The 23,253-nt window shown below is 39.6% G+C and overlaps 1 protein-coding gene across 25 annotated transcripts in view; it reads right to left on the reverse strand.

Moving 5' to 3' along the window:
- The window catches only part of ESRRG (estrogen related receptor gamma), a 607,874-nt gene that overhangs the window by 441,571 nt on the left and 143,050 nt on the right, over positions 1-23,253 (reverse strand). The window lies entirely within an intron of this gene.

A 23,253-nucleotide genomic window follows, 5' to 3' on the forward strand; every position in this document is an offset into this window, starting at 1 on the left:
TCACATGCTTCACAATGCAAGTTACGGACAATAGAAATAGCCAAGTCTTTCAGAAGAAATTATAAAATTTTGGACGCTAACAGAGATTGGTGTGAACAATTCCTGTGTCACTCATGTGCCAATCATTTAACCCTCAAAAGCTTTCAATCAAGGAATAAACAAAACCTAAAGTTTAACTAAAATAGAAAAAAACAACAAAGTAAAACGAAAGCCAGACAAAACCCTGGTATTCTGCAATAACCTTAAAATTATACTTTCAATCCTAAAGTTGATAAAGAGTTCAAGATTATGAAGACAGATTATGAAAAGCACCATATCACCGTGATGCTAAAAATATTGAGTGACGGATAAAAGTGATTAAAAAGAACCTAGAAGTGGAAAAGGATCAGTTAGATTCTTATGTTCTTTGCTAAGCTTTGGGGATCCCACTTTCTTTTTGCTCTCTGCTTCACTGGTTACTTCTGCCCAGTCTCCTCTGTTGATTTTTCCTCATTTCCCCATCCTTTAATCATTATAGAAGCTAAGTCCTTGGACCTCTTCTTTTATTTTTATTTTTTTGAGGAAGATTAGCCCTGAGCTAACTGCTGGCAACCCTCCTCGTTTTGCTGAGGAAGACTGGCCCTGAGCTAACATCCATGCCCATCTTCCTCCACTTTATATATGGCACTCCTATCACAGCATGGCTTTTGCCAAGCAGTGGCGTATCCGCACCCGGGATCCGAACCGGCGAACCCCGGACTGCCAAAGCAGAACGTGCAAACTTAACCGCTGTGCCAATGGGCCGGCCCCCTCTTCTTTTATTTTCTACACCCACTCCTTAGGTGATCATAGCTAGCCTCCACAGTTTAGAATACCACATATATGCTGACAAATCCCCAGTTTATAACTTTAGCTGACATGTCCCCTCTGAACTCCAGACTCATTTATCCATCTTCCTACTCAGCACAATTCATTTGGATGTCTACTATGCACCTCAAAATCAACATTTCCAAAATGACTCCTGATTCTTCTCACCCTTCAACTAAATCTACACTTCCCCAATATTTTCCATCTTCTCGTTGCTCAGACAAAAAACTTGAGAGACATTCTTGATTCTTTCTTTCTCTAACACCACTCATGCAATCCATTTGGTTCTTCCTTCAAAATATATCCAGAGTCTGACCAGTTCTCATCACTTATCCTTACCATTCTGATCCACACGACCATCATCTCTCTCTCCTGGACCGCTGCAATGGCATCATAGCTGGTCTCCTATTTCCACCCTTACCCTCTTCAATCTCCTCCACAGAGGAGTTAGAGTGATACTATTTTCTTTTTTAAATTAAAGTATTAGGTTACTAATTAACTATTGCCTACAAAAAATGCACAGAATTTAAGAGTACTAACTGTTGAGTTTTGACAAATGTATAAACATCCTTAAAACCATCTCAATCAAGCTACTGACCATTTCTATCACCCCAGAAAACTTTCCTTATGTCCCTTTCCAGTCAATTACCTCTGAAACAGAGGCAACTAGTATTCTGATTTCTGTTATCAAAGCTTAGCTTTGCCTGTTTCAGGAATTCACAGGAATGGAACGTATATCACGCAATTTTTTTTGCACTTAATTTCCTTTTGCACAGCAAGCATAATATTTACGGGATTCATTCATGTTGTTGAGTGTAATTGTAGTTCATACCATTTGATTAGTGAGTAGTATTCCATTGCATAAGTACTCTGTAATTTATTCACTATTCATTGATGGATACTTAGAATTGTTTCCAGTTTTTAGCTATTATGAGTAAAGATGCCACAAACACTCTGTACAAGACTTTTTCTGGGCCTATGTTTTCATTGTTCTCAGGTAAATACTTGAGTGTGGAATTGCTACACAAAGGGTAGAAAATTTTAATTTTATAGAAGCTGTTTTCCAAAGCAAATGTTCTATTTTTATACACTCGCCAGCAATGAAAAAAGTTCAGGTTGCTCTACATACTTAACAAGCATTTCATTGTTGTCAGTAGGGTTTGTTGCTGTTGTTGGTTTTAACTTTAGCCATTCTAGTGGGTATGAAGTGGTATCTCATTACGCTTTTAAATTTACCTTTCTCTGATAACTCATGAATTTGGACATATTTTCACGTGCCTATTGACCATTTGTCTGCTGTTTGAAGTGTCTGTTCAACTCTTTTGCCCATTTTTAAAGAGTGATCTTTTAAAAATATGTCAGGTCTTGTCACTCCTCTGCTCAGAGCAGTCCAGTAGCATGTCAGCTCACTTAGTAAAAACCACAACCTTTGCAACATCCACTGAGGCACTAGAGAATCTGCCGCCAAGGAGCCCCATGATTTCGTCTCCTATCACTGCTCCGGCTGCTCCAGCTACTGCAGGCTCCCGTGTCCTCGAACAACCAAGCACCATCTCAGAGTCTCCTCCCTGTTCCCTCTGTGGGGACTTTCTTGTCCCAGATATCTACCTGCCTGTTTTCTCACTCCTTTAGTACTTTCTGGACTATTCCACATAAGACAGCCACCACATCTCCAGCATTCTCTATTCCCCTTATCCAGCTTTATTTTTTCCATGATACTTAGCATTAAGATGTGCTTACTTTTAAACTTATTTTTTACTCACTTCCTTCCTTCCTTCCTTCCTTCCTTTTTTCCTTCTTTCCCTCCTTCTTTCCTCTTTTCTCTCTCTCCCCCTCCCACCCTCCTTCTCTCTCTTTCTTTCTATTGTTTGTTTGTCTCCTTCTACCAAAATGTAACCTCTATGAGAACAGGGAAGCCTTGTTCACTGCTGTATGTTCCTTCATTCCACAAATATGGTGTTCGCTGCCATATTCCCAGATCCTAGAACAAATTTTTAACCCTCTAAAAAGTACTGCGAAGACTGTGTATCTGGACTGTCTGCAAACTGAAACACACAAATTTTGTCTTCAACTACATTTCCTTTAAAAACCTGCAAATACATCTATTTAAAGAAAAAAACCTTAAAATTGTGCTTCCAAACACAATGCTAAAATCCATGACATGTTTTCTTAAAAAGTGAGGCTAAGTAAACACATGAACCAAATAGACTTTTTAGAACAAAGTGAAAAATTACATATATATATATATATTTATCTGTATACACACCCACATATAGAGATTCTATGAAGTAGAGCAATAACAAAATAAATAAATAATAAATAAATAATCTTTCCTGACTGCTTATCAAGCACCAGGAACTGTTAATCCTAACAAGAACCCCATGAGGGACCATTTCCACTTCATGGATGAGGAAATTGAGGCTTAGGGTATTTAAATAACTTGTTAAGTTTATACAGCTAGTCAGTCCCAGAGCCAGAATTTGAACTGTATTATATTGTATCAGTTTGTCCAAATGTTTTATATATATATATATATACACACACACACACACACACACACACACACACACATATGTGTATCTATGTGTATAAATTTAATTCGAATTAGAACATTAAAGAAAGAAGTCTGGAATACAAAAAAAAGAAAACATAATTCTAGTCCCTTGGAGGTTTTAAATTTTTAATATGCATGTGCTTTTATAAAATTATCATAACGTACATATTTTATAGTTTTAAATTATTCCTGTAATAGATAACATGAAAAGAATTTATGTATCACATATGTAAATTATGAAACATAATAATAGAATGAACTTTCCTGAACTTACTATCCAGCTTAAGCAATGAGCATCACCAAAAGCTATTTGTGGACCCTTCCTCAGTCACATCCAGCTTCATTCCTCACCAGAAGCAAAGACTATCTTGAATTGTGTGCATATCATTCTTTTGTTTTTCTTAGAAATTTTACCACAAGAATATGTCCCTAAACGATACATCGGTTAGATTTATTTCTACGTGATCTTTCAAGATGGTATCATGCTGTATATACTCCTTTCTGGTTGTTTTGCGTTTTTTCCTGAAAAATCAAGCTTCTTGATTCATCTCTGTTGATGCACATAGCTGTGGTTCATTGACTTCACTGCTCTATCATATTCTATTTTATGAATATACCAGATTTATTTGTCCATCCTTCTGCCAATTTCTTCTATAGACTTCAAGACACATCATAAGGCTACTGTAAGACAATATGATATTTATATAAGGATAGACAAATGGATCAATAGAACCAAATAGGACCACTCCAGATGGTAACTTGGTACCTAATAAAAGTAAATCGCAGATCTGTGAAAAGATGAACTATTCAGTAAATGGAGCTAAGATAACTGATGATCCTTAAAAGGAATCCAACCTTATACTACAGCCAACAGCAAATTTCAGATGGATTAAAAACCATGAAAAGCAAACCTTTGAGACCTTAAGAAGACAATACACGAGAATATCTTTATAAGCTGTTAGGAAAAAGAAAATTATTTTTGACAACGCAAAAAGTGCCAACCATAAAGAGAAAGATTGATAAATTCTATCTAACTAAAAGTCAGAAAATCTTTTCATCTTAGGATATCATAAAGAAAATAAATGGGGAAGCCACTACTCTTAGAAGCTGTTTGGGACACATATTATCTATTTCTCATTAAAGATTTCTTTTTTAACTATAGTCCTATCTTCCTTGAAAGAGTCACTGTCTTAGTACCATCCTCTTACTATTTCTTTATTTCTTCCTTGTGCTTTTAATGGTAGGTTCTCCATAAACATTGTTGATTAACAGACTTTTATTTTCGGCTGTTTTCTGTTGCAGCATATGTAAAATTTTACCTTGCTTTAAACAAAGGCTACTAACCATAGGTGGCATTGTTGTAGCATATATCATGTTCTCAATTACCTGTATGACAGCAAAGACTGATACTACTAAAACTTCATTTAAGTTTTTTAATTCAATTGAACCAGAAGGTCATTGACACTTCAGTAATTGCTATTGAAAACCATTTGGCTAAAAGAGAAAAACACACACACATATCCACACACAAAATAAATTGTGACACACTCTTTACCACAGATTATTCATCTTAAAAGAGTTACCTAGTACGGCTCTTGTTACAAGCCCATGATTGCAATTATTTTACCTAATAAACTTCTTAATGATTCTAAAACAACAGTCAAACATGACATAATTTACACAATCCAAATAAAGAAAAAAGTGTTTTCTTCTCCTTTTTGTCAGACTGCAAAGACAAAAGTCTGATTTTTAAGCTTTGTTCTAATTCTAAACTATGGAATAAACAAAAGAAATGGAAAGAACTAGAGAGAAGAAGGAAGTAGTTCAGAAGAATCTGGAAGAACAGCACTCTTACTATAGATGTGCACCATGGCCAACAGGTGGGTAACTGCAGTGTGAGGCGTTGGTGTTGTCCAAGGACTACTGAATGCTGGTACCTGGTTATTTCCTATTGTCTAGGGACCTCTGTGACAGTCTTTTTCTGATTTCCTCTCTGTTTTCATCCCAAGAAGACAAGCATAGTATAATTAAGTGACAAAAATTCCCTTTTGTCTGTGAATGTTTAAAAAAGTGTTCCCACAGGAAAGCATGGCAGAGGGTGGGGTGTGAAGGAAGATTCCAGACTAGATATCTAACCTGTAAAGTCTGGTATCTGTTATCTTGTCCCTTAGATCTCGAGTTCCCACAAGTAGGACCTTCTCTCTCTCTTTTTTTTGTTAAATTATAAAAGTCATTGTTGGGCTAACAAATTCCGTTGCTAAAAAACCAAGCCAGCACGATACCAGAATGTATGAATAGAAATGCACTATATAAAGAATCACTGACATCTAATCTTTCTAAAGTCTGTGGGGTTTTTTTGGTTTTTCTTGTGAGGAAGATTGGCCCTGAGCTAACATCTGTTACCAATCTTCTTTTTGCTTGAGGAAGATTGTCGCTGAGCTAACATCTGTGCCAATCTTCCTCCATTTTATGTGGGATGCTGCCACAGCATGGCTTGATGAGCAATGCTAGGTCCGCACCCTAGATCCGAACCTGCACACCCCAGGTTACAGGAGCAGAGCACGTGAATTAACCACTACACCACCTGGCCGGTCCCTGTTTTTTTTAAAGACACTGTATTTTTTTTAAAGACACTGTATTTCAAGGCTATATAACCACTATTATACACAGAAAACTTAGAGTTCAGAAAACAAACAGTGAAAATGAAAACAGGTGTGGAAAATAGCAACTGAGAAAACATAAACATTAATATGACAAGATGGTGATAAGCCAAAGGAAGATCCAGGTAAATACCACTCTTCTTGCATACAGATGGTGGCTCCTGATACGGTGGAGACAACTTGGGGTTTAGAAACACAAACACCTGGATGTGAGACTCATCTGTCCATCTGTGTCATGGACAAGCCATGTGACCCTGAATAAGTTCTATAATCTCTCTGGGCTGTTTTGTGAAAGGAGGGGAAATAATACTCAACTCCCTGAGTTGCTCAAAGATTCGATGAGATGACGTACTGCAAACACTTTGTAAACTCGAAGACACTATATAAATGTGATTCATCTGTTTAAAGAATAATTATCTAAACGGATTCTCCCTGAGGAAAGAACAAAGGAAATGGGCTTATTAAATCATAGCAAGAGGAATTTATATTAGGCAGCAGAAAAAGCATTCTGACTGTGATGCTGATTACAAGGGAAGGAATGGAGCCGCTTTCTGAGGTAGAAACCACCATGTTTGAGAGAATGAAAACAAGCTTGCTTAGGGGGCTGGCCCAGAGGTGTAGTGGTTAAGTTCACGTGTTCTGCTTAGGTGGCCCAGGGTTCGCCAGTTCAGATCCTGGGCGTGGACCTACATATTGCTCATCCAGCCATGCTGTGGCAGCATCCCACATAGAAGAACTGGAAGGACTTACAACTGAGATATACAACTGTGCACTGGGGCTTTGGGGAGACAAAAATAAAGGACGATTGGCAACAGATGTTAGCTCAGGGCCAATCTTCCTCACCAAAAAGCATGCTTTAAAAAAAAAATGAAAAGAAAACAAGCTTGCCTAGAAGTAGAAGGATAGAGTATGTGACACTTTCTGGTACCATCCAGGGTAAAAATTGGGCTCAATGTTAATAAAATCCCTTAGCCAGTTCAGTCTTATAAAGACAACCTATACCATATATAATCTAAGAGCATCAAACCATGAAATTGTAAAGCATTTACTGGTTCCCTCTTGAAAAAGTTGTATGAAGCCCTCGCTATCCCCTCCATTATTCCCAAATGAAGTGTTTTTAAATGAGCCACCAACCTATAAAATTTGATGGAATTTTGCCAAATATCAAACATTCAGGGCCAGCCTTGGGCAATCCCAGGAAAAAGGAACATCCTTCCCACAGGGGACCTCAAGGGCCCTGATAAGTGTTGGGAAGACAGAGGAAAAGTCAAAGTAGACAGTCTCTACTCTTAAGGAGTTTCAGGTCAGGGGGAGAGGCAGACGTTACTCAAAGCCACGTTCTTGAAAATAATGCCTTGAAAGTGTACAATAAAGAGATTTGACCAATACGGAGAAGCCAAGTCAGGGTTACTTGAGGATGAGAAGATAGAGCAGATATCTGAGCAAACAGTAGGTATTAACTAGGCAGAGATTAGACTTGGAGATTTCTAAGCAGACAGAACAGCAGGTGCAAATATCCAGTGGCAGAAGGGAGAATGGTGAAGGCAAGGATCTGAAAGGAGGTAGCAGGGCAGGCGCACAGGGTGGAGAGCATGGGTGAGATGAGGTGAGAGAGGAGGGTAGGACCAGACAAGACAGGGATTTTTTTTTTTTAAAGAAAATTAGCCCTGAGCTAACATCTGCCAGGAATCCTCCTCTTTTTGCTAAGGAACATTGGCCCTGAGCTAACAACCGTGCCCACCTTCCTCTGCTTTATACGTGGGACGCCTGCCACAGCGTAGCTTGGTAAGCGCTGTGTAGGTCTGCACCTGGGATCCGAACCACTGAACTACGGGCCGCCAAAGCAGAATGAGCAACCTTCACCCCTGTGCCACCAGGCTGGCCCCCAGACAGGGACTTCTTAGGCCACGTTTAGGATTTTGGTCTTTATCCTTAGAACAATGTGAAGTCACTGGTGCAACGTACGTCAAGAGAAAAGTCAATTGCAGAACCTAAGAATTGCTTGTGGAAGGGATGAGGAATGGCCTTAGCTGTTTGTGATGAAATGGAGGGACGATCAAAAATCACCAGATGGTTCCTTAAGACACAAGTGTACCACCAACGATCTTATCTCCCTCCGGAGTGGACCACGCAGCCTGATCATCTCAATTTCTGTACCCCATGGGCAACTCTGCTGAGCAAGTCATTCACTCCCCATAGAAACTGAATGATGGGCCATGAGGAGCTTGGGTATTAGTAGTAGAGGATGGAATACACACTTCCAAAAATGGAATTAGTGTACATGAAGGTGAGGGTGGTGGCTGACAAGGAACGTGAATCGGTATGCGTCTATCTAACCCTAGAGGTAGACCAGGATGAAGAAATTATTGTCCAAACTTCCTCCTTCTTTCTGCTCTAGATACTGGCTCTCTATATTAAAAATGTTCCACTATTAGTAGTTCTGTATTTATAAAAGGAGAAGAGAAGAAAAAAGCCCTGGCAGGGAAATAATAACAAAATGCATGATTCACGGAGGTGGTGGGAAGATATAATGTTATTTTACATATTTGATATAGAGCCTAAATTAAGCCATAGAAAAGAGGCCATGAATCTTCAAAGCCTCATTATCAAGGCTTCCTAAACTTCAAATACAGAAAAATACATTTCATAAACAAAGAGCCGATAGGATTTTAATAGTACAATAAATTTCACAGACATTTGCACTAATCACATTTCATTACATTTTTTTTTTTTTTAAATTCCATTTGATGGAGAGTCAGATTTTGAAAGAGGGGACAAAATATCTTTTAGGGAGCTAGCTTTTGACTAACCATAAAAATGCAAGTTAAATTTATTATGGACACGTCAAATATTATTCAACTGAAAAATTGCACACATGGTTTTTTTCCCTACTCTTCGTATTTATTGTGTCAGGGGCCAATCTCCTAAGTCTTTCATGATACATCTTTCCTCCAAACCATTCCAAGGAGCAGGAAGCTCAGATCCCAGAGTTATAATCCCCCCAGGTCTATGATACTGGATGCCTTTCAACAGCTCCATTTTTTTTCACTATGTGGATGAGTTTTCTAGAGCAAATTGCCACCTATTCTTTACCTGATTTTGTTGAAGACACTCTAGTTTGAATGCCATCACCACCATAATCTCATAGCCAGAGAAAGAGATAGATTTATCCAGCACCGTGCTCGGAATAGAGCAAGAGGAACTCCAACTGGGCCCCACACTTTAGCAGGCCCATCTTTGGCTGTGCTCTTCTCCATGGTATGAAATGTCTATAAGGTCAAGGGGATGTGCCCACCTAGAGCCCATGCCCTAGATCCTGTTAAGCCCTGGGATCCTGAAAGGCCCTACTCTAATTGTCCTAAGCTTACTTCAGGCCTGAATTTCCAGCCTCCCAGTGGCTGACTGTTCTGCCAATGGTACACTCCTGGGCCCAAGGGGAGGTCAAAAAGCAGCTATTTCAAAGGGATGTGAATGTGTAGACTGGGGTATCCATTCATGGGTGCACAAGGCACTTTGAGATGCTGGGAGAAGCTGGGAGTAAGAAGAGAAGGGGGTCCGGATAAAGGCTGGGGGCTGAGAGACAGTTCTTGTCATGTTGCCACGTTCTGGGGCAGTACTCCAAGATGTCTGGGGATTCTACACTAGAACTCGGCATTCCAGGTCATCCTGAACAGTTCTTCTCCAGGTTTCATGTGCCAACAAAGTCCCTGGAGGTCTTGTTATGACGTAGATTTTGTTTCAGTAAATCTGAGGTAGGGCCTGCAAGTGTGCATTTCCAATGAGCTCTGAGATGATACTGATGCTGCTGGTATGCGCACCAGACTTTACGTAAAAAGGATCATGAAGATCTATTTGTCAAGGCAGAACAATAGAACATGTTTTCTTTAACAATTTCTTACCTTGATTTGTAGCTTTCGAACAACTGTGGTTCACGTACTGTACTCCTGCCCTAACCCTGCAAATGTTAAGGACATCCCTGAATTTCTCTTTCATTAGTGACCCCTCACATTTTCATAGAGATGTCATCATAAGGGAGGAGTTTGGTGGGATTACAAAGTCTTGACAGAGGATTAATTTGCTTTCATTAATTTTGCTTCAACCAATGCACCAGGTAGTTGCTCAGGGTGTCCACAGATTCTAATTCTGAGCCTGTAAACAAAGAGAGGATTCATGCTCCCACAGCAAGTCCACTCACCTGTCTTCACTGTCCCCAAGCCCTTTGGCTCCAACTCGGATTCTTAGTAATCATCTTGTAAACAGAATCCAGGGGACCCAGAGCAGAGAGTAGAAACTTGCCACTCCTACTCAGGAAGGTGTATGCCTTCAGTGGGAGCAGGCTCACCTGTGATTTAGATACATCCCTATCCTGGGGGATTCTCCAGTGTTGACCTTCCTCTCTCACTGCGCTCAACTTTCTCGCTCTAATTTCCTCATTCTAGCATGTTCCTGAGGCCCCAGGAAGGATCATGGGACGGCTCTCCATTTATTTAGTTCTTTATCAGACTTTTGTAGTTTTCCTCATATAGATCTTGCACATATTTTGTTAGATTTATACCTAAGTATTTCATTTTTGGGGTGCTAATATCAATGGTATCGCCATTCACTTTTTCTTCTGCAAGGAATTTTCTTCTACTTTTACTCTCGCCTCTTCTTAGACTAACTCCTACAGAATCTTCAGGTCTCAGACTACCTGTCACTTGGTTTGAGAAATCTTTCTTAAGCACATATTTAATTATTCATTCAATCACTCATGCATTCATTTAACAAATATATATGGAATTTCTACTATGTGTCAGTTGTTACTCTAAGCTATGTGGATAAGGCAGACACACAAAGTTCTCTACCCTCATAGAACTTACTTAATGGATAAGGGGGGCAATAAACAAATGTAAACATAAGAAAATCCTTCTGATAGCAGTTACCCACTTGTGGGGGTACTCATTAAATAATAAATGAATGAATATTGAAGTCCCTTATGGAAATCAAGCAATTTTATTTTTGGTCAGCCTTTTCCTTCACCAAATTGAAAAAAAAAAATTAGATCGAGAATCTCCTTTAGATCTCTATTGATTGTGGGTCTTGAAGTAATTCAATGATGAGTTCACCTTCAGTGCTTAAGAAATACTAAACAATTGACTGACTGATGTTTTAGGAAGCATATTTTGGACTGTTGGCTCTTCTATAGACATTTACAAAGATGAATGTTAAATCTGAGATAGACAATGCCTTTCAAAACTGTTACACGTGGATTCCTTTGAATCTGAGGGGAGGAGGTAAAAGCACATAAAAGAATCACCACCTTCTTTATTTCAAATTAAATATACCCCTTTCCCTATCCCAGATTCTAATTCAAACAGCTACAAATCCCATAGTCCTTCACCAAATCAGGTTTAACTGAGTCACTGATGCTGATTTTTTATTTAATCTTTCAGGTGTTGCATCAAGCAGAAAAATGGTGAGAACCACCAGTAGAAAGATTATTAAAGCCACCCAAAGTTTTACTATCAACAGGAAAATCCACAAAGAAAAATGACGATGAGAAAATGCATCGCTAAAAATCTAATGTGCATTTGGCTAAACGATAAACCAATTTGAATTAGTGAATACTAATTGAAAAACTGCATGACAAAGTATTTTCCCATTAAAACAGGAATTTGCTAAAGGCATTTTCAATTATTTATCATGCTTCAGTAAAATGCTTCACACATCCTAACAACACAGTGTCTTCTTCAACTTTGCCTACTGATCGAATTTTTCGCACAACGGCACCTAGCCCAAATGACTTTAAAAATTATATGCCGATGACCTTGACAATGTTCTTCAATTTTTATGAGGTTCTTTTTTCTCTCTCTCTACAGTCCTCACACCTAACTGAACAGATGCTTTCAACTTGATTACCTAATTATTATCTATGAGTGTTAATATTTTTAACCTTATCAAGGCTTATCTGCATCCCAGAAACTCACATTTCACTGGACTTGACTAGACAAGTAGACTATTTAGAAATTTTTGACCATCTAAAAGGACATTTTAGATGAAGGACTACCTCCCTTTGAAGTTCACAAATATTTGAATGTCCTTTCAATTGCTTAGATAACTTACTCTTCTCAAAATCAGGGCAGAGGTGACTGCTGGGAGCCAAAATTGTGGATTCCAAGCCTACAGGGAAGGGAATATATTTGGAACAAAATACCCTGTTGGTGCTCAATAAATGTTTATTAATGAGCCCCATTTTTTGACCCAGGCATGGAGAATAAATCCAAGGAAGGAAGATTATGCAAATAGATAGAAAGGTCACCCAGCCCTACATGGGGGTGTGGCCCAGGGTGGGGGGAGGACCAAGTCATTCAGGGGACAGGACATTCTCCTAGGTGTACAGCAGTGACCCTGGCAACCCCTATCCCAACGGTTATCTATTCCATTATAAAATAATGTAGAAGACCATTTTAGTCAGTGGCTGCAAAAACTGCTGTTTGAGGAAAAAAAATCAAAATACAAAAACGGCCTCTCCTCATGACAGCTTAAAGAGATTTTCGGGCTGGAAGATTCCAGATGGAGAGTGAAGAGAATCAAAGCGCGACCTGTAAGAATCATCAGTAATTGCTATGTCCACATTGTATAATTGCCAGATAGGGGACCACGCTCATGAAGCCAGGCTTAAAAACATCTTTTCAGCGAACAGATTATCGTGAAAGAGATATGTTAGAATTACAAGTACTGGGAATTCATGTGATCCGAACTGATGATATTGAGCAAGGGCCACTCCAAAAGCAAAATTTACAAAACATCGCCTTCTCTGATGTAAAACAGAAAAGTCAGAAAACAGTTACCAAAATGCCTTCTAAGAGTCATATGTCCTTTCTCTCCAATATTGCAGACGAGAATGTCTATGTGATTTGGCACCAGTCATTAGCTATTTAAAATTATTGTTTTCAATCTAGTAAGTAAAACTGAAATTTGCTATGGTTTATTTTAATAAAATATTTATGGATACTTCAGGAAAATAGCTAAATAGCTCTGATCTGAAAGCGAACAATGAAACTGAACTAAAGTGATATCTTCCCAGTAGGACATACAGCTCAAAACACACACACATGAAAGATCGTCACGTCTAACATTAAACTATATTTCATAGACATTGTCTCCTTTTAATTGAAATCTTATTGGAGCTGGAGATTACCTCGTTTCCTTCAGCTACACTCACCTTTTCTAGCCTGAAGGTCCATCACTTGTGAATTATTAAACAATCATATTTGTAGCGGCAAATTGATTTTTGAGAGAATCCATATTGATTGAGATATTCAAGACTAATGATTTTGAGGTTAAGGTGTTTATATGTTACAACCTCTGATGAAATAAACTGGTAGGTCTTTTTTTCTATTTATATTATTTTCCATTAATAGATAGTTCAACTTACTCTTTAGCCTTGAATCCATCCATTAGACCAATAACCGTGGCCAGTTGGCTTTCTCAACTGCTGAAGCCCTGGATATGCTAAAACAATGCCGGTTGTTGCCCACATCCATAAACAGATGGTAAACTGTGATAGGTTAGTCAGCTGGTTAGCATCCTAACTACAGAGGTCGAAGTCATATTTTCATCTGTTGGTTAGGTTAATTAGTCTTGCTCTATTCCAGTAATTCAGAAGACATCCCTAAACCACAAATAACTGCCAGTGGGTTACACAAGACTCACTGGTTGAGAGTGCAGTGGCCAAAACTGGGTAAATTAATTGCTAGTTACCAGCAAAAGAGAACACCAAGTGCCTGGTCAAATGTGGTTCGTTGGAGGTCAGCACCTCCATCTTTGAAAGATAATCCATGTTCACATACTATCGTAACTCCTAACAACAGTATTAGAAATGTTTTGCATTGACTCAACTCCTCAAAAAAACTCTAGATAACCGAAATGCTGGAACCCCATAAGCTATGGTCGCACCACTTAATTAGGAATACTATCTTTATGATACCAATTCTTCAGGAAATCTGAGTTTAAGTGTCTGCTCTGCCATGGACTGGCAAACTTGGTAAAGAGTTTTCTAATATCGCCAGGCCTCTGTTATTTACTATGAAGGATGAGTTAAAACAATGTATAGTTCAACTAATATAAGGTAAATAAAAGTTTTTCAATTTTTAAAGTACAGTATAGGCGCACACATAAGTTTTCGTTGTTAGAGTTGATATTAGAGTTAGAAATCATCTCAGGTTTTTAAGGTTGTGGAATGAGAGTCAACAATTCAAAGACTTTCTTTCTCTCTTACCCCCCATCCAAACTATTACCAAATCCTGCTGCCATTATCTTCAAAGTATATTCAGAGACCCCCAACCACTTCTCCCCTCCTCCCTCTGTACCTCTAGGGTCCAATCCACTGTCACCTCTTCCCTGGAATACTGCCTTGCCTCCGAGCTGGTTTCCCTGCTTCTGTCTCTGGCTCTCCTCAGTTTATTCTCTAAATAGCTACTGGAACGATCCTTTAAGTGTAAGCTAGATCACCGCACTCCTCTCCTCAAAATCTGATAAATGGCAGGTCTGGCCTGGTGGCCTAGTGGTCAAGTTTGCGGCCTCTGCTTTGGTGGCCCGGGGATTGCAGGTTCGGATCCTGGGTGCAGACCTACACACCACTCCTCAGGCCATGCTGTGGTGGCATCCCACATACAAATTAGAGAAAGTTTGCCACAGATGTTAACTTAGGAAAATCTTACTCAAGAAAAAAGAGGAGGATTGGCAGCAGATGTTAGCCTGGAGGCAATCTTCCTTGCAAAAGAAAAAATCCTATAAATGACTTCTTCTCACTCACAGTAAAAGCCATAGCCACGACAGTGACCTAAACGGCCCTCCACACCTAGTCTGCCCCCATTTCTTTCCTGTTCTCTCCTTGTAGACCACACTCCAGTCCCACTGCTGTCTTTTCTTTGAACATATCAGACACCTCCCTTCCTCAGAATGCTTGTCTCTGCTGTTCCCACTACCTGGCTTCACCCCTTCCAGCCATCCACATAACCACCCCCTCGACTTCTTCAGGTCTTGTTGCAAATGTCATCTTCTCAGTGGAGTCTTCCCTGACCATTCTACTTTAAATTACAACCCAACCCTCCTTCCCTCACTCTACTTTTTCCATCACCTGACATACTGTCTATTATTATTGTTAATCTGTTTACTTTCTTACCAGGATGTGAGTTCTATGGGGACAGAGGCTCTGTCTCCTTTAGTTACTGCTGTATGCCCAGTGCCCAGAACAGTGCGGGATCAATAAATATATGTTAAAGAATAAAAGAAAGAAAGAAAGAAGGAATGGATTCCAAATCTAGCCCTGCATTCTAACATTCTCAATTCTCACGAACCACTAAGTTCACGCTTAGTTTTTAATGTACTATACGATCAGGGCACTTTCCAAAACTATGTTGCCGTAATTGTCCGTATCCCACTGGTTAGAACACTGCAAATCAGTCACAAATACTGGTGTAACTTGTGAGCTTTCAGTTAAAGTGGAAAAGGATTATTAGCATAATTGGAATCATCATCAACATTTCTGTTTATTTAAAGAAAAAAGTAGGTAACTTCCACTATGCTCATCCTCTCAAAACTTACTATTGACTCAATCCTCTGAAATTCCTGATCTGACAATAACCTAGACTTGCCTCTTGCAGGGAATTCATTTTCCAAACGGGGGGAAAAATAGCAATAAAAAGATCTCGACATTTCTTAAACTGAGATTCATAATATGTCTATCTCTAAAACACATGTACGTTAGTCTCCCAAGTTCTCCAGGTAAAGAATAAAAAGGCTGGTTTGTAATCTTTTCAACAGCAAACTGGGCAGCAGCACTTTAAAACTTCTCATTTGGAAAGGGGTATTTTTGGTCAATGATCTATTTTTATTTCTGCTCTGCTGTTTCTCGAGGAGTCCAATGACAAGGACCTGTCCTTCAAAGTTTTAGTCTGTGGGCACAGAATTAGCATTTTCAATTACTTTCCCTGGGTGAACTATGCAGGTCTCTGTCGCTCCCAGACCCCCACCATTCTCTCTCTTTTTCTCTCCCCTCGGAGAATAGGGAGGGCAGTTTCTGGGTTAGCCTTCTCTTTTTTTTTCAGAATTTTCTCAGCAGGCTACAAACATACTTTAAAAAGCAATTTATTAATTTTTTGCCAAAAAAATAAAAACTTTGGATAGGATTTTAACATCATACGATGTATGCTCAAACTGTCAAGGCTATCTATCTTAGTTAACAAATTTGTTTTGTGTCATTTTTAATCAGCAGACGTATATTTTTGCTCCTCCTACTGATTCTGCAGCAAAACTACTTAATGTTATTACCTTGGATAATATACTCAGAACAGTTACCCTGACAGACATTTTTAATACAAACAAACAGCAACTGGAGACTCAGAAATGAGATCAGATTGCTTTATCAACCAAGGAACAACCATCGTCCTATTTCACATTCTTCTTTCAACGTCCTATCTTTTATCACCTTTTTAATACAGCAATCTGGCCAGATCAAGGACAGATATGGAAAGGGGAAGACAGAAAGCAGCAGCTTCTGTTTAGTTTTTGGTCCAGCCAGCATCCAAAAGGAAGAAAACCAGAAAGCACAGGATGCCAGGAGCAAGGGTTGAGCTCGGGTGATAGGAGACATAAATTCTTCTATCGTGATGTCACTGTCCTGCCAACTTGGATTGTCCTGGATCTTGGAGGGTCCTTCCTTTATTCTGGCTCTGGTCTCATTTAGTTAGAGAAATCAATGATTCTCAAGCACTTTGGAAATACAAAGTGCTCATTGAAAAGGCATGCATAGAATTCTAAAAGAATTTTATAGATTCTGTTACTCTACTTTTAAGCCTTGAGGGGGGGTGCTAGAGACACTGAGGTCTGGAATCTAATCTCTTTGATTGCAAAGAGCCACCCTTAATCAAAGGGATTAAAAAACTGGCAACTGATGGAATAACCAAAACATCTCTTACATCAGTGGGAAAGGACCACATTTGTTGAGCACCTTCTGCGTACCAGTCCCCTGTAGGATTCTTTACATATTCCATTTCAAGGAGCAGATATCTGGGACAAATCACCTTAACCTCTCACCCCAAAGAGCTCAGCACCAAACTGTCTTAAGCTGTGACAAAAATTGCAAGAAAGGACTGCTTTCCATGATAGATCTAACCATCTCCGGAGGTTCATTAGCTCTAAAATTCTCCCAGGGCTGAAATCTCCTTCAGAGCATGGCTTGCAATGTATCTAACACCAACTAATAGAAGCATCCATTCCAAGTTACTCGGAAAGGTGTATCCAGCAAAGTTGCTAGTGCTAATACAAATAGAATGAAGAAGTTGTTAGGTGTTCAAGATGTATAAATATGCAAAATACAAGGCACTTTAATGACTCCAAATTAATAGTCACTTTCAGCTACGTAAGTATAACCCAACATATTAAAGGAGAAAATGCTTCTAAAATCGTGTGTATGTGTAAAGCACCCATATTATTACTCCCTTCCTCCATCGACTCCAGCACTCCCAGCTTAAAACCAAAAGAAGTTCGAAAGAATTAAACTAGGATGCTATTCCATGAGGTTGCAAAGGTTTAAGCCATTGGGTGAATCTCTAAACCACGTCGGTCCCACTGGCTGTGTTATTAAGTTTACCTTTAGCAGATGTAACCTTCATAACCCAGTGTCTCCATTGGTCTGACATTTACACGGCAATACCTTTTTAAAGCAATAGCCTTCAATGTTAAACACCTCTTAATTATGGGCTCATTGAACAAAGGTAGCATTCAACTCTTCATTTCACAAAGACAAGCAATGGCAGCAGGGGTAGCAATTTTTATTTGTAGGAACCTAACTGCCACTTAGACTCATTTTTATTACTCTTCAATAATGAGGTTTGTGTTTTGTTTTGTGCTTAAATGATGGATTGTACTCAAATGAATCTGTCTTTCCTCCTTATTACTCCGATGACTTTCATAAGGAAGGGGAGAGAAAGGGAGGGTTTAGGCACATTCCATTCTGTATCCTGCCTTAAATCAAGTGCACCAGAGGGGAAACAAGAGAATCTGGGGCTTCCCCTCCCCTCACGCCCACATCAGTTTAATCACGGTGTACTCCAGAGTATGGAGCAGCTAGAGCAAAAATGGAATCACTCTCGTTCTTATATCACACTCAGTACTTTTTACATTTATATTCACAAAAGGGTTAAAGGTAGTGGAATGTCATCTCTTTTTCTTTTATGTCTGTTTCTCACATTGTTTGGAGAAATTCTGGGAATCACATTGGAGTAAGAAATTATAACCTCACTCCATTATTGGCTTGAAAATTTTTTAGGAGAAACTTTCTTTGCCATCCTCTAGACTATGGCACATTTCCTCTGCCTCCTGCTAGGGCTTTGCACCTTGTCTGTCAATCCCTTAGGAGTCAAATTCTAAGGCAACTTAAGGATATTAGGAGGACGAGTTCTTAAAAATCAGAGACTACAGAAACTGATTTTCCAGTAAGGACTTGTACTTCTGTTTTTAACCTAAGAGAGGAGGTGGTCTAGTTTTTGAAGTAAATCTGTAGTTACACTTATAGTCTTAATTTTACTTTATATTTGGAGAGCGCTTTTCTCAAATGCTTCAACATAGAATGTGAGAGCTGAGAAGGTCCTTAAAAACTGAGAGTAGGTACAATCCCAAGGTGCCACAACTGGCTGGTGCCTTGGTCTCCAAGAGCCTGAATGTCCTGTCTCTCTACCCAGCCTCATTTCTTCTATGAACTATTTATTATGCCAGGTATTTGCAAGCTCCTGAGTTGTTGGGTGAGAATAATTAACCAACTGCATGGGTAGGGAAACTGAGACATGGGGAAGTCAAGTCATTTGCCTAAAACAAGGGTTGGCAATGACTGCCAGGAGGCCAAACCTGCCTCACCCAGCTTCTACCCTCCTACCCCCATTTGCTTTTTAAACGGAAGTTTTTTGGGAACACAGCCAAAATCATTAATTTACGTATTGCCTGAGACCACTTTTGCACTACAAGGGCAGGCAATGTTGAATAGAAACAGAAAATATTTACTATCTGTTCATCATAGAACAAGTTTGCTAGCTCCTGGCCTAAAGGACACAGTTAGTATCAAATTTGGTATTAAAACTCAGATTTTTGAATTCTTTTGACACAGAGAATAAGACATCATCTATACTCTAAGAGAATCAGGAAAGATCTCCTAGGCATTGTGGGCTGAACTCTGCAAAGGCATACCCAATATCTGTCTTTCAATCTCTATCCATATTTCTAACCCCATGGCCAACCCCAAGTCTCAGTTCCCCAAGGCTGTGTGCAATGCTTGTGAATGCCAATCTCTTCAATGACAGGGCAGAAAGAGCTATCGCTATGCACGTTCCCTTAATGTACAGGTACCTTGTATTGAGAAAGAAATTTTCTCTGTGTATCCATTGATGAAATGAGAATTGCGGGCCATTTTGGATTCTTGAAGGAGTCCAAGTTCTCTCTCCTTTATTGTCCTCTTCTCTCCACTGTCTTTTCCCAGAGGCAAACATTTCTGGAGTTGATTAGGCTACATGCTTAAAGAGGTGAAACCTCTTAAGGGACCTCCTCTCCTTCACTCACTCCATCTGACTAGCCAGCCCACCTTTGAGAATGGACATTTGTTCCCATGCTCTCTTTCCCTTTTCCTCCTCCTCCCTCTTTCCTTTTCTCCTGGAAGGTGGCCAGGTATACGCACAGATGTAGCTGACAGTAGCTTGAGTCTGAAAACTGCAAAGCCCCTCTAGCACTCCCCCCTCTCTGGGACTCTCTCCTCCAGCCCCAGCTCCTCCCTGGTGGAGATGTGCTGGACAGGCCTTTCCTTGAAGGGTGTAATGTGTGACTAAGGATTGGCCTCATGGGATGATAAGCTTCTCCTCTGAACATACCAGAGTTCTGCTTCGGGATCGGGCATCAAACACCCAGCCCCAATAAAGTATTACCCCCACTCTCTACCCCCAACCTAACCTGTGATTTGCCAGTCATAAACATCCCTTGGGGTTCTCACGAGATGGAAAGCTTGATCACGGCCAGGATTCTTAGATTCTTGGGTCTTCTGGTCATGATATCAGGGAGACAATATAGTGTAGAGTAGTGGAGCCAGAACATCTGGATTCAAAATCCAGAAGCAGCACTTATTAGCTGCTTGGCCAATCACTCAAACTCTGCGCCTCTGTTTCCTTGTCTGTAAAATGGGATAATAAGAGTTCCTACCTCATAGAAGTGTTGTGAAAATTAAATGGGTTAATAGATATAAAGTACTTAAAACTATGATGGGTACCATAACAAGGACAATAATATGTGTTTAATAATTGGACTGAAAATCAAAATTTTACTTTAGAGGAAGACCATCATCAACACATTACACATATAGTCAGCTGTCCAATTTCAGACGAGAGCTTAACAATGATTTAATACAAGCGTGTATGTTTCACTAGTTCCTTTTAAAGTAATTCCTACAGCACCATAATCTCCAGGGCCAAATGATCCAATATTTGAAATGGACATCTCCCAAGAGAAGCTTCTAAAACATCACATTGCTAAACCCAAGGACTTTTCCATACAAAACTGTTGTTTGCCCTTCTTTTTTTCCCCCTCAATTTAAAACCTAACTTTCTAGTCCCAAATCCCTTGTTTCATGAAGTCCTTTTAATAACCCCATCTATAGCCTACTAAACTCTACTCTGTCTTGCGTATTTGTGAATCTGTGTAGTACTAATGGTTGCCTTCTGTACTGCACCACCATGCATGGAACGACAGCCTTGCTTAGTAAAATTCACTAGCTATGACCTCCATGTCTGCTGATGGCTCTTGTTCAAATACAGCCCTGTTGCCTAAGTTTGAGTCATAATGTCCAACTGTCTTCTAGATGTCTCCAGACATATAGTTCAAAGGAACCTTAAACCTGACAAAATTGACAAAATTAAACTCACAATTTTTAATCAATCTGTTCCATTTTTTCACATTCCTTATCAAATTAACGGCAGCACTCCTGGCTAATGTTTTTCAAACCAGAAATTTATCCTCAGTTCCTCCCATCTCCTCTTTCCTCATATCTAATGAAGGACCAGCTTCATCTATTCTATCTATTGACTATTGCTTAAATCTGTCACACTTCTCCAACTCGACAGGCACTGTACCAGTTCACACCCCCATAACCTCATCCAGGACCAGTGCAATAGACGCTAGTCTTGACCACTCCCCCAACTCCTTCAATCTATCATCCAAGGCCTGCTTCCCTAACCTCTTACTTCAATGATCTCCTCACTTTTCCAGATAAACTCATATCCCACTGCATGGTACACAATGTCCACGATAACTCTGCCTGTTAACCAACCCTGGCTCCCTCTCTTGCCTCCACTCATTCATCTTCCATTTTATGCTCCAGCAATATAGAACCAGTATAGTTTTTAAAACATTCCAGGTGATCTCCTGTATTTACACACATTCTTCTTTCATCCTGGAATGGCTTTTTCCACCTTGTCCGTAGGGAAACTACTATTCATCCATAAAGTCTCAGCTCCAATGTTATCCATTTGCATCCTTTCCTGACTGTATTATTTATCGAGTACATACTAAGAGAGCCAGCTATGACGCTAGCAACTGGTTATATAGCAGTGCATGTGAAAGCAATCCCCAGAGACAGGGGTGCCTTTTCCTCCATGCCACCCCTGGCCCTAATGCATCTTTCCATTACAGCAAGAATGGTATTAAGTTGGAGTTATGTACATGTCATTCCTGCCACTCTACCATAATTATACTACTCAATAAAATATGTTGAAAGAACGAAAAAGTATACTTTGTCTCTTCAACTAATTTGTTCTCTGGTTTCTCTGGATTTCTCCAAGGACATAATCTAATGCTAGGCACAGTGACCAACAGCATAGGCTTTGGGGTCAGCCAATCTCAGTTCCAAATTTGGTTCCACTATTCATTAATTATGTGACCTTGGTCAGGCTACTTATCTTCTATAAAATGGAGACAATAATGATACCCTATTTCCTAGGGCTGTCATGAGGAATCAATGAGCTAATACAAGTAAATAACTCAAAACAGCATCTGGCACAAAGGAACTCCTAATAAATGTTAACTTTGGTTACGTTAGATTTAATACTGCAGATCTACATATGAGACAATAAATTGTGGAAATAAACAAAAATGAATCTCTTGGTTCAAGCAGTCACTTACTCAACAATTTTTACCTCCCCTATTATTTCCAATTGTGTTGAACCTAAAGAGTTAAACACACACACACATGCGCACGCGTGCACACTCACACATACATACAAGCATTTTTCCAACCAAGGCTTGTCATCTGAGGATGAGGGTTGGGGAAGGGAGTGCTGCTGGTTATGGATGTCAAATCAACAATTTTTTCTTACAACAAACCCCTGGCACCCTGTTCTCACCATGTCATGGCCTGTGATGACTTAGTGTCTCCCAAGCATGACCAAGCGATTAGCAGGGCTCTGTCTGTGCATCTCGACAGTAATGGGAGCTCTCTTTCCATTTGCCATGTATTGAAGCCTGGGCGCTTCGCTGCCTCATGCATTTTCAGCTTGATGAATTCATTATTCTCCGTATTTTTCTCCTCCCTCCTTCAGAGAAAACCTTTCCCTAAAATGCCAGGATTTTTTCCCCGTTTTCAAAAACGGATGCTTTTAAACATGAAACTTTGACATCACCTGCAACAGCTTAGCTGCACCCAATGCCATGACAAGAAGAAGAAAATAACAAAATGTTAAGTTCTCTAATACAAATACCACAGTACTCCCTTTCACCAGATAGAAAACACGCAGGTGTAAGCTGGGTATTTTCTGAGAAAAAAAGTATTTTTTTAGATTTGAAAAGGAACAAGGCAAAAGTGATTTGTCCTAGATGGGCAATGGTATGCTAAGTCTAAACAACAGAACTGAGAGCTCCTCTGTCACTGTTTGCTTGTTTTCCCCCATAAACAAAGCCCCGCCATATCTGGAGCATATCTTTCCCCATTCCTCCCATACAGAGTGCACCTGCTTATCCCAATGCTGTACTCACGGGCAGGGATGCCAGGGGAGGGTGACAAGGGCAATTTCTGCAGAGCTTGTGGTTTTATAAAGCACTTTCAACAGAAAAGGCAAAGAAAGGAAATTATCCTAATGGAATGGAAGAGTAGATAGTAGAACACCTTACTTAAAAACAATC

The sequence above is a fragment of the Equus asinus genome, chromosome 30 (assembly GCF_041296235.1).
Source record: "Equus asinus isolate D_3611 breed Donkey chromosome 30, EquAss-T2T_v2, whole genome shotgun sequence".
Taxonomy (NCBI): Eukaryota; Metazoa; Chordata; class Mammalia; order Perissodactyla; family Equidae; genus Equus; species Equus asinus.